The 4464-nt window shown below is 46.8% G+C and overlaps 1 long non-coding RNA gene across 1 annotated transcript; it reads right to left on the bottom strand.

The window, feature by feature from the left end:
• Positions 1-1161: 1161 nt before the first annotated feature.
• Positions 1162-3861, bottom strand: LOC145723698 (uncharacterized). The gene is made up of 3 exons (XR_014148954.1): positions 3814-3861; positions 3676-3732; positions 1162-1293 (listed from the first exon to the last, which is right to left on the bottom strand). It is a non-coding gene; the product is annotated as an uncharacterized LOC145723698 (long non-coding RNA).
• Between the last annotated feature and the right edge of the window lie 603 nt (positions 3862-4464).

Below are 4464 nucleotides of genomic sequence, written 5' to 3'. Positions count from 1 at the left end.
GGCCCACGGTAACTTATGCGTCACTCAGCATCCAGCCAGGAGACAAAACTACATCAGAGACCTTTTCACATTAACAGAGATCATTGAACATACAGAACCGTTAGCTAGATATTGAGAGTTGAAAAAGCAAAAAAGGAAACATTAAGATATGACAGTGGTAGCCACGGCAGGATGCAGCCCCCTCCCCCAGGGCTGGGGGTTGAGACGATTTAAAGCTAGAGGCTCCAAGAAGAGGCTGTGCAGAGCTGGGACCTGGTGGTCTGAGAAGGTGCTGATACATCACTGACTGGCGGGGGCGGTGAAGCTGGTCCTGGGAGTGTCAGCCATTGATTTGATTCAACTGTTACTATTTGAATGAACACTGTCGTGTGAGCAGAGAGGTGAGCCTGGGCGAGGCGACAGGAGCAGGCGGCAAATGCCGCGGGACCAGTAACCCCCTCCACCTCCAAAGCTCACCTTACCCCCACCCCGAGCGCCCCCTGTTGGCAGAGTCTATCCCAGCAGCCCCTGGCTGAGCAATAGTGTGATGTGTAGAGTTCCAGCCCCAGTGTCATAAAATATTACACAAGTGGGTTTGAGAGAAGTGGGTCAAGACACAATAGCTTAACACCTGGCACATTTAGTGAGACTTTGAAAATACAGTTGACCCCATGCCCCACGCCCCCGCCCCCCCCCCCAAAAAAATCACAGCACTAAAAGACACTCATTCGGGAAAATGTTTTGAATTTAACCGCTTGCTTTTTACATTAAGCCATTGCCTTGGTACTGGAAGGGGAAAAAAAAAAGTGTTACATTATTATTGGAAACCCTGCACTGAAGTAATGCAAATCTGTCTTCAAGTTCATTTAACAAAGTGACATTTAAATTACTAAGAAGAATGGAATAAACTCTATGTTATTTGCACTCTCCCAATACACTGGGACGAAATTGTCCTGGGATCAGCAACTGATTAAGCTGATTATATACCTCATACATGTAGGATGTGGTTTTCAACTGGCCACAATCAAAATACAATTTACTTCTGTTAGTATAATAATGTAGAAGCTATAAAAGGCATCTTCTGGTAAGTGGTTTTCATTTACATTTCTCCTACTATTAGCAGGGTCTATTCACAGCCTCGCTCTCACTTCTCCCTGCTTCAATTCCAAATTCTTACCGGGGAATCTCTTGGCCCTCTCTGGGTCAATCCTGTAAGGGGGCCCTGAGGCGTGATGGGAACAGGGCGGGGCCACGCCGCGGGAACCACACCCACTCAGGCCAGCCTGGCAAGTGGTGATCTAAGGTGGGTGGCTCCTGAAAAAGGTGTAGGCCAGCAGAGCAGCTCAAACAGTGCCAAGCTGAAATGGATCAACCAACCACAGGCCTTCTCTGGGTGCATCTGTTCTAAAAGGAACGTGGGCGTGAGGGCAGGGTTGCCCATGGACAATGGCTCATCAAGGAAGAAGTCAACTGTATTGACTCACTCACCACCCAGAAGCCTGGACCCGGGCCTGCTGTCTCTTCTCCACTCAGCATGTCAGGGATGGGTGTCTGCCTACCTCCTCAGATCACAGGAGATCTGGTGGGTCATGCGGGAACACACACACCCCTGAGCCATCTGTCTGTGTCCACGGCCACGACCCAGTCCGTGTGTCATGATTCTTGCCTATTGCGTCATCATCCTGTTCTCCCCCCTTCTAATTAATGCTCCATAATGCAGCCAGAGCGAGCTTTTGAAAGCTCTAGTTGGATCGTGCCCTTCTCTCATTTAAAAGCTTTCAGAAGTTTCCATTTCATTGTGACTGAAATAAAAATTTTTTTTAGCAGAACTTCCAAGGCCCTGCATGATCTCATCGCTGCTGACCCTGATGACTTTACTTAGTGCCATTCTCCTCCCCGCTCAAGCTGCTCTAGTTGTGTGCCTGCCGCTCCCCCCACCCCCCCACCCCCACCACTTCCCAGCTTTCCAAAATGTTCTTTCTTCCAGGTTTTGCACATATGATTCTTACACGTTCTTCATCCCTGAGCTCAGAAGTCACTTCCTCAGAAAAGCTTCCTTCGTTCCACCTTTTACCCAGTTTAGAGAAGATCTCCCACATTGTTCCTTTTCTTCCGGGTCTTAATTATAATTCATAATCCAAATGCATTTATCTAGTGAATATCCTATTTCCCACTAGATGGTAAGTCCCAGGAAGGTAAAGACCTTGTTTTTTTCTTTCTTCTTTCTTTATTTTTTAGATTTTATTTATGTATTTGAGAGCGAGAGAGCGCAAGCAGGGGGAGCAGCAGGCAGAGGGAGAGGGAGAAGCAGGCTTCCCGCTGAGCACGGAGCCCGACATGGGGCTCAATCCCAGGACCCTGAGATCATGACCTGAGCTGAAGGCAGACACTTAACTGACTGAGCCACCCAGGCACCCCTCTTTTTCTTTTTTAAATTGATTATTGTGTCCCTGGTGCCTGACCCAAAGGCCCGGCAAGCAACAGGTGCTCGATAAATACCTACTGAACGAATTATTGGGAGTAATGACATATAGCCTGACTTAGCTGTCCTCAAAAGTCTTGTCATCTACTGACGTGGAGAAGGCCAAGTTTATCCCTTTGGCCCCATCTTGTTAGTATCTTTTCAGACCACTTTCCCTCTCAGGCATCCTGATGCCTTCCCTCTCCTCACGGCTGCTGGCTGCTAATATCCAAAGTCATACTAATTTATTCTCTGCCTCAGATAAGCTTTGCACTTAAGTGGACCCTACACAAAGCACCCAACCTGCCTTTCCACATTAAAAAATTGATGAAGGAGGGGAGCCTGGGGGGCTCCGTTGGTTGAGCATCTGCCTTCAGCTCAGGTCACGATCCCAGGGTCCTGGGATCAAGCCCCATGTCAGGCTCCCTGATCGGCAGGAAGTCTGCTTCTCCGTCTGCCCCTCCCTCACCGCTCATGCCCCCCACACCCCAAAATAAATAAATAACATCTTTTAAAAAACTGATGAAGGTGATCTGCCAAGTTAACAGCTTACTCTTCCGGCCTCTACCCATTACCAGCACTGGCAGAAACCCCCACACTGAGAGCTTATCCTCTAGCTGAGTTTCCTCTAACACTATTTCTGCAAGTAAAGGGGAAATGGGTTATTGTTTGTATGTTTCTTTAAAGATCTTTCCCTTTTGCAATCCCCAGAGCAACCTCTTGAAGTCATGAAAAAATTTTACCTTCCCATTACACGTGTGCTCCATGTGGTGTCTAAACCAGTCAGCTAGATGCTGGTCAGAGGACAGGGATTTTGTCTCTGAACTGAGAAAAGCTTAACCATTTGAAGGTGGAGTCTGGCTCACTCATTCAAGGTGCCAGGTACGATGCTGATAAACCCCACAGACCTGACCACTGCCACGTGAACCATGTATTCCAGTGGATGACGGGCTAAGGAGAGAAGCTTCCCTCTCCTGGGGACTTGGTAAGAATGAAAGTTCTGATTTTTCAGCAAGGAATTGATCTCACAGTTAAAATTCCCTAAAACATGCCAAAATATTTAAAAATTAAGGGCCCTATGCTTTATTTCATGAATATTTTACTTCTCATTTCCAAATATTGTAGTTAATGTAGATGCTGTGGAGAATATTCGACACCAGATAAAGAGATTTACAGTTCCATGAATACACATAAAGAAAAAAAATACCGAAAATACCCAAGAGAGCCTCTTTTACCTTAACAACGACAGCAACATCTCTGGTTCTGTGGGTGGGTTGGCAGGATGATTATACCTCCAGAAAGAAGAGGTTAAGGTCATGAGTTTAAGGTTTTATAAATTAGTAGCCAAGGCAGAATTCACACCTCAGTATTACCTAACACTAAACGAGTAATCGTCACTTCAGCGAGAATCAGATGAGCTCTCCTCTGCTGACCACAAGCAGGTTGCAAAGGGAATGCAATCCTGTACTCGCAGTGATAGGAGCAAGTCCCTCCGTGAGAAAGCTGCTAGCTCATTGCTGTGGTCCCCGATCCCAAGTGCAGTGGAGACAGCACCAGCCTCCGGCATACCTAAAAACAGAAAAAGGATATGCCATCAGGAAGCCGCTATAAAATAGAAACGTTTGGTGCAGCAACATAAAAAAAGCCAGGGAGTTTTCACTCCCTCCCAAATGTAAGCAGTTTGGCTTTCTTTTTTAAGCTGAAATACTTAAAACAGAGAAGTCTGATCCGAATGGGATAATCATATTTGGAACTTCCATAGGCGCCTTTTTTTCCCCAAGGCTTTTAGCTTTCTTTACACTATTCTGAGCTCTGTGTCGGCAAGATGAGCAGAGAGAAAACCAATGGTCTTGCCCAGGTCATCGGTTATAGGCTGAACCCACAGCTGTCATCTTCAAGCAAATGCCGTGGCCATTATTTGGTGGCATTCCAGGAGGAGAAAGGGGGCCTTCCACAATTGAGCCCAGGAGAGGCCTGAGTGGTACATGGAGGCTGGTTAATTCCACATTCTGCAATTTAAAAGC

The sequence above is a fragment of the Leptonychotes weddellii genome, chromosome 10, assembly GCF_054177405.1.
Source record: "Leptonychotes weddellii isolate Sample4059 chromosome 10, ASM5417740v2, whole genome shotgun sequence".
Lineage (NCBI taxonomy): Eukaryota > Metazoa > Chordata > Mammalia > Carnivora > Phocidae > Leptonychotes > Leptonychotes weddellii.
This window is presented reverse-complemented; position numbering and strand designations above follow the sequence as displayed.